At 40.4% G+C, this 8,169-nt stretch overlaps 1 pseudogene; it reads left to right on the forward strand.

Moving 5' to 3' along the window:
* The first annotated feature begins 5,980 nt into the window (after window positions 1-5,980).
* On the forward strand, window positions 5,981-6,093 carry LOC123568234 (U6 spliceosomal RNA; annotated as a pseudogene).
* Window positions 6,094-8,169: the final 2,076 nt, after the last annotated feature.

Below are 8,169 nucleotides of genomic sequence, written 5' to 3' on the forward strand. Positions count from 1 at the left end.
TTGCCACAGCTTTTTCAGCTGTCAGGTCCTTCAGGGTCAGGCACAACTGCAAAGAGCCTCCTTGTCTAGGTCAATGCCCTTCCCAAGAAGGTCCACCTCCAATGACTGATACATGGAGGCTGGGTCATTTCAACCCCATGCAGAGCCACACTGACAGAGCATCTTTAGTTCCAAGTTTCTCCATGGAGTCTGCAGAGGCTATCACAGGGCCTGCTTTGACGCTTGGCTTCTCTCTCAGCTCAATCCTGCATCCTTTCCCTTCTTTCCACAGTAAACTTCCTACATACTAATCTCAGTCTTGGTGGCTGATTTCTGGAGAACTCAATCTGCTGCCACATAATCTCACTTTTCTGCAATATTAGTCCTGTTTCTTACAGTACTGATACCATAACAAACAATTATCTGATTTTCTAGTCATTCACTAAGCATAAAATATTACATAAACCATCTAACCTAGTGGTTCTAAATGAACCACTGGAGAGATTTTTTTTTTTTTAATATTAGGATCCAGACCAATTAACTGTGGGAATAGGCCCTAGGAATCTGTATTTTTTAAGAGCTTTCCATGGGGTTCTAAAGTGTAGCCAGGATTGAGAACACTCAATGCTTTCAGGAAAAAACATACAACTAACCAAGGGGGGAGAAAAGGATTCTGCTGCATTTGCCTGTGCTTACGTATGCTAAAACATGTTCCCACCACCTAATATGCTAGCCGATTTGCACACACACCCATCACCTCTGCTTTTGCTCATGTTCCAGTGGGTGAACTATTCGTACTTCTGGTCAAGGCCAGCTTCTCCCTCTGTGCAATGGATCCCATCTTCTCAAGGACCTCTCTCTAGACAATGTCCCCTTCTGTTCTGCACCATTACTTTTTCTTTCTCCACTGTATTGTTTCGTTAACACGCAGACAGCCAGAGATGTCTCCATTCTTTACAAAAAGAAGAATCTCAACCCCACATTCTTCTCCAGCTACATCGTCTTCCAGCTACTGAGTTATGCCTCTGCTCCTTTTTCAGGCAAATGTCTTCAAAAAGTTAATTGTATATGCTTTCACCATTTCCTCACCTTCCATTCTTTCTTGAGCCTACGTTAATCAGGCCTTTATCCCAACCCTCCAACCAAAGATGCTTTTATCAAGGGTGCAGTGGTATCGACATTGCCAGACTTAGTCCGCATATTGCTAAATCTGTCACAAGCCTTTGACACAGTCCATCACTTCCTCCTTGGACACCGTCTCAAGTGTCTGGTGTCCTGAATAGCACACACCCTCTTGAGATTCTCCTCCTGCTCTAATGGTCCCAGTTCTCCTTGCTGGCTCCTCATCTTCCCAGTCACTACACATCACTTTGCTGAATGAGGGGATTATCCCAGTTTTATGGCTTTAAATATTATCTCAATGCCTGAGATACTCAAATGTATATTCCCAATGCAGACTGTTCCCTGAATTCCAAGCTTATTTACCCCAACTATCTCTTTCAATCTCCGCTTGGATATATAATTATCATGTCACACTTAGATCATGCCAGTTCTTCTCAGTCTCAGTAAATAACAACACCAACCTACTCGCTCTTGCCAATATCTTTTTTTTTTTTTTCTTTTTTCTTTTTTGAGTCAGGGTCTCACTCTGTCACTCAGGCTAGAGTGCAGTGGTGCGATCATGTCTCACTACAGCCTCACTACAGGACTCAGGTGATCCTCCCACTTCACACTCCCGAGTAGCTAGGACTACAGGCACATGCCACCATACTCGGCTAATTTTAGTATTTTTTTTGTAGAGACAGGGTTTTGTCAGGTTGCCCAGGCTGGTTTTGAACTCCTGAGTTCAAGTCATCCACCCACCTCGGCCTCCCTAAGTGCTGGGATTATAGGCATGAGTCACTGTGCTTGGCTCCAAAATCTTTAAAGCCTTTCTAAACTGTTCTCTTTGATTTCATGCCACAAAATTTGTTAGCTCCACCTTTAAAACATATTTAGATTAAGACCTCTTTTCATCACCACCCTGCTGTCACCCTAACTAAGCAACCATCATCTCTCAAAATAAATCCTAATGTCCTTTGGGCTTTCTAGGCCTACTCTTTATACAGGCTACCTGTCCAGGTGAATCTCTTCCAGCTCTCCTCCATGAATTTCTGTCTCACAGAATGCATGTACCACTGCACTTTGTAATGTCAATCTCTCCCACCAGACAATGATTAGATTCTTAGTTGTCTCTTTATCACCATTCACAGTGCACTGACTGAGCACAAATTTAAGGTTTCAATAAATGGTAAGTGAATGAATAATGAATGAATGAATGCTACAATATTACTATAATAGATAAAGAGATATATTGACCTGCTTGACAGAAAACTCGTGGCTATTATTAGCTACATTCTCTGTGCATGCTAACTGGAAAGAATTTCACACTTGCTTTAATGTATTCATTTTTCTCCTGGATTCAGTTGGTAAAATTAAATTGTCTTTCTTCTTTTCAGAGACTGATTAATTTAAACAAAAGGGCATGTGTAGTGACCCTCACAGCACACTGACCAACTTAGTCGACTCCAATAATTCAACATATACAAAGAAAGCCTGTTAAAACAAGACAGGAGTTAATGAAGCCAACAAAATCAGTTCTAAAAGTTTAGAAGGTCCCTAATAATCTATATATTGTTAAATTATTTCAAAATTGTTTATAAAGAGATTATGTAGCTGTTACATATTCCTGGATAACTTTAGTTTGCAGAATATAATCTCTCAAAAGTTTTGGCCATTTTTGTTTTTTATGTAATTCTATTTGATATTAGTTCAGAGAGGCCCAAAATTAAAATTAATGTGTATTTCCCTAATGAGAGTGACTTCATGATTTGCATTCACATTAATTTTCAACAGCCTTACTTAAAATTGTTTTGAATTAGAGTTTTGTAATTAGGACTTAACATTTAAATCATATTCAGGAGACTGTGCATATGGTTAAACAGACTGCCAGAATAAATTATGAGCTAACAAAATAGTAACCTATTACTTAAAGGCATTTGGTAAGTCATATTATATTTATCCTTTTACATCTTCTTATGAAAATATTCTCTTAGGTTTCTTAGCCACAGTTCATCCCTCTCATTTGACCCACACTTGCTCACAGTGATGTCACCTTCACCATTCCATCCCAGACCTTCAAACCTTTGTGAAATCCTGTGAGCCAATGACACAAGGGGGAAATTCAGTAAAATACTAACACATTTATGTTCCTGCCAACCTGAGGTCTGATCTCTTTTCCCCAAATCATAGCGTAGCCTCCAATAATTCATTTCCCAATTTAAAATATCACCTTCCCAATATTCTATTTAGAAATTGGCAAAAACCATAAGATTAGGTTTCTTGCCTGACAACCCTCCCATGTTCCATTCATGCCCAGCTTTTTATATCCTAGCATTGTCTGTTTACCTCTACTGCAAGATTTCACAGCCTCAACACTCCTGATATTTGGGGCCTGGTGATTGTTTGTTGTGGGGGGCTGTTGTATGCATCATAGGATGTTAGTATCCCTGAGTTGTGCCCACCAGAAATGCCAATAACAACTCCTCCCACCCCCACCCTAGTTGTAACAACCAAAAATGTTTTCAGATGGAATCAAATGTCTTCTGGGGATATAGGGGGAAGGACAAATTGCCCCAGTTGAGAACTACAGCTCTGTGATGACTGAAGTTAAAGGTTTTTCCAAATGACACAATTAGGATTCACATTCAAAGATCACCGGGATTCAAATCCACATCATCTTAATCCACAATGCATTGTCTTTCCCATAAAATGGAAATCTTGTACTAGATAGCTGCCAATTTAGTCATGGCATGCTGCTGAAGATCATGAGTGTAATGACATGTGATGGTTAACTGTATGTGTCAATTTGGAGGGTGTTTTTGGATGAGATTAACATTTAAATCAGTAAACTTTAAGTAGATTGCCTTCTATAACGTGGGTGGGCCTCATTCAATCAGTTGAAAGCCTAAGAAGAACAAAAAGATTGGCCACCCCCTCAAGAAAGAAATTCTAGCAGACTCTCTTGAGATGGAAATGCACCATCAGCTCTTCTGGGTCTAAAGTCTTCTGGCCCACACTGAAGATTGTGGACTTACCAACCTCCATAATTGTATGCACCAATTCTTATAATATATAATGTATATACATACTATTGATTCAGTGTCTCTGGAGAATCCTAATGAATACATGGCATAATAGAAATAACAATATGTATGTTTTCTTGCCCTTCACACGCTCTTCCCCGAGTCAGCAGAGTCACCCACATTGCCTTGAGAAGGGAAAGCAATATTTATTTTTGACTCCTGAATATTGTCAAAGAATCAAAAGGGAAGGTTTAAGGGAAGTAACACCCAGAGTATCTATGATAACAGAAAAATTATAAAGAAAGTAGAGAAGGTGAGAGGCGTGGGGCAAGAGACAATGGTCTGGTCCTGGTGGATCCCATGAAAAGGTGCAGAACTAATACCGAGAGCCCAAAGAACACTTGGGGGATGGTCAGTGCTTGGGAGCCAGGCCAAGGCCTGGAGGAGACCAAGTGAGGGAGCACCTTGCATCACCTGGATGATGGAGAACCACACTGACTGCAATCTGGTAATTACAGTGTGGCCATCAGCTGCCCATGTGTTGCCTGTGAATTGTGCTGCAAGACTTTTCAGAGGCCCACTCAAACTGCTCAATGTAGAAGGAACCCCTCTTTATCAATGGCCAGGGCACTTATAAGCCTCTTTGCAAACAGAGATTTGGGTTCCTGGGTACTCAGAGAAAAGGAAGGGAAAGTTGCTGCTTCGGTGAAATCAGGAATGTTCATGCTGTGCCTCCTCATGCTGAGAATGACATCTAGTGATAAAGAAAGGTCATGAGATGGGAAGTATAGTCTTTACTACGTCGAGTAGAGCAGAAAACGCTGCAAAGCTAAATATAACACAGATACAGGGTCACCTTTAGTGTGGCTTTTTAAGTTCTGAGAAATCAAACTTTCTTATAGCTGCTTTGTTTTAAGTCATAAATAGCTTTTCTGATTGTGTGCTCTTTTTCAAAAGAATAGAGCTCCACTTACATGCAGATAACATACCTATATTATGACATCTACAGGTGTTGGGAGCAAGCCCCCAAAATCTGGTCATAAACTGGCCCCAAAACTGGCCATAAACAAAATCTCTGCAGCACTGTGACACGTTCATAATGGCCCTAATGCCTAAGCTGGAAGGTTGTGGGTTTACAGGAATGAGGGCAAGGAACATCTGGCCTGCCCAGGGTGGTAAACCGCTTAAAGGCATTCGTAAGCCACAAACAATAGCATGAGCGATCTATGTCTTAAGGGAGTGTTCCTGCTGCAGTTAACTAGCCCAACCTATTCTTTTAATTTGGCCCATCCCTTGGTTTCCCATAAGGGATACTTTTAGTTAATTTATTATCTATAGAAACAATGCTAATGACTGGTTTGCTGTTAATAAATATGTGGGTAAATCTCTGTTCGGGGCTCTCAGCTCTGAAGGCTGTGAGACCCCTGATTTCCCACTTCATGCCTCTCTATTTCTGTGTATGTGTCTTTAATACCATTAACACTGCTGGGTTAGGGTCTCCCCGACCGAGCTGGTCTTGGCAATAGGTTCTTAGCTTATTTGTATAAATAAAATTATTTCAGCTGGGTGTGGTGGCTCACGCCCATAATCCCAGCACTTTGCGGGGCTGAGGCGGGAGGATCACCTGAAGACCGGAGGTTGAGACCAGCCTGGCTAACATGACGAAACCCCATCTCTACTAAAAATACAAAAAATTAGCATGGCTGTGTAATCCCAGCTATTCGGTGGACTGAGACAGAAGAATCATTTAAACCCAGGGGGCGGAGTTTGCAGTGAGCTGAGATCACGCCACTGTACTCCAGCCTGGGCAAAAGAGTGAGACTCTATCTCAAAAAAAATTTTTTTTAATTATTTGTATCAATAATATATCATATGAAGTGCTCCCTTAGACAGCATATATACTAAAATTGGAACAATACAGAGAAGATTAGCATGGCCCCTGAGCAAGGATGACATGCAAATTCATGAAGCATTCCAAAAACATTTTTTTAACAATAATAATAATATATCACATGAAAATGGCTAAACATAATTCACCAATTTTGAATTATGTGTTTGGAATAATCTGACTTAAAATATAGGTTAATCTACCCTACGAGCAGACCCAGAAATTCCACTCATAAGAATGTACCCATGAGAAATGTGTATATGTGTCCACCAAAAGACATGTACAAGAAAGCACATGGCAGCTGTACTCATTAAAGCTCAAGACTGGAAACAACCCAAATAACCATCAGTGAGAGACTGAATAAACAAATATAGGTTTAGGCATACAACAGAATGCTATACAGTGCTTTAAAAGGAATGAGCTGTTTATACAACATGAGTGAATTTCAAAAACAGTGTGTTGAGTGAAGGAAGCCAGACATAAAAGTACACACTGCATGATTCCATTTACATGAATTTCAACAACAGACATGACTAATCAATGATGGTGTAAGTTAGAAGAGTGGATGACTCTGAATGCGGCAAGTATTGACTAGAAAAAGGCATTAAGCTTGCAGGAACATCTACTAAAGTGATGAAAATATTCTATATCTCAATCTGGATGGTGGTTCTCAGGTATTTACGTATGAAAACTTCATCAAGCTATATACTTAATAATAGCACATATACTGAATGTATGTAATATCTTGGGTTTAAGTTATATAGAGAGACAAAGAGCTGTGCACAAAATTCACCTTAAGGAGCATCAGGGGAATAAAAAATAAAGGCAGTCATGCCCTGGTCTAAAGTATATGAAACTGAGGTACTTGCTGATTTAAAGAGTCATGTTACTACATGTTCACATGACGTTATCAGAAAAAAATATTCAAATACAGAGGCTAAATGGAAAATCATAAAGTTAGTTCTTTGAAACAGCTATTTGCTGTCCAGCTACCTCTCACATAGCGTATTAATTTTCTTTTTTTCTTTTTTATTTGAGATGGTGTTTCGCTTTTTTTGCCCAGGCTGGAGTACAATGGCGTGATCTCGGCTCATTGAAACCTCCACCTCCTGGGTTTAAGTGACTTTCCTGCCCCAGCCTCCCCAGCAGCCAAGATCACAGACATGTGCCACCACGCCCAGTTAATTTTGTATTTTTAGTAGAGACGGGGTTTCTCCATGTTGGTCAGGGTGATGTCGAACTCCCTACCTCAGGTGATCCACCCATGTCAACCTCCTAAAGTGCTGGGATTACAGGCATGAGCCACTGCGCCCAGCCATATTAATTTTCTACGGCCATCATAACAGCTTACCACAAACTTAGCAGCTTGAAACAACAAAAATGTCTTACCTCTCAGTTTCTATAGATCAGAATGCCAGGTTGGCTCAGCTGGCTTCTCTGCTCCTAATATCACAAGGCCAAAATCAAGGTGTCAGCCCTCTGGGGTTGCGAAAAGACTCTTTCTAGGCCCATTCAGGTTACCGGCAGAATTCATTTCCTTGGGATTGTAGGTCCCTATTTCTGTGCTGGCTATCAGCTAGGGACCACCTTCAGCTCTGAAAGGTTTATATCTCTTCCTTGTTAATGGCCTCTTGCATCTCAGAGTCAGCATGGACATGTCAAATTCTTCTCGTACTTAGAGTCTCTCTGACTTCTTTTTCTGCTATGTCTCTCTGCTGCCTCTGGCCACAGAAAATCTCTGCTTTTAACAGCTCATGTGATTAGATTGGGCCCACATGGGTAATCCAGTTTAATTTCCCTATTCTAATTACATTGGCAAAGAATTTTCACAGGTTCCAAAAATTAAGGTATATACACCTTTGGGGTCCATTTTTCTGCCTATTACACATGTAGAGCTCCATTTGGTGATCCTGGATGTGTGGTAGCAGGCATTTATTTATTTATTGATGCTTAATAGTCCTTGAACAAAAGAAAGAAGAACAACTAACACATGTAGAGTCTGGTCATATTTAAGTGATGGCATCTTCATTTGAGCTATTACGACATTCTCTGAAATATAATATCTTTCCTTTTGCTACACTACTTTAACAATTCTGATCTTAGTTTGATCTTGAAGAAGCCTATTCGTAGAGAATAGCTGTTCCCCACAAAGCTACATAATTTTCTCCTACTGAAGAG

This window comes from Macaca fascicularis, chromosome 12, assembly GCF_037993035.2.
Source record: "Macaca fascicularis isolate 582-1 chromosome 12, T2T-MFA8v1.1".
Classification (NCBI taxonomy): domain Eukaryota; kingdom Metazoa; phylum Chordata; class Mammalia; order Primates; family Cercopithecidae; genus Macaca; species Macaca fascicularis.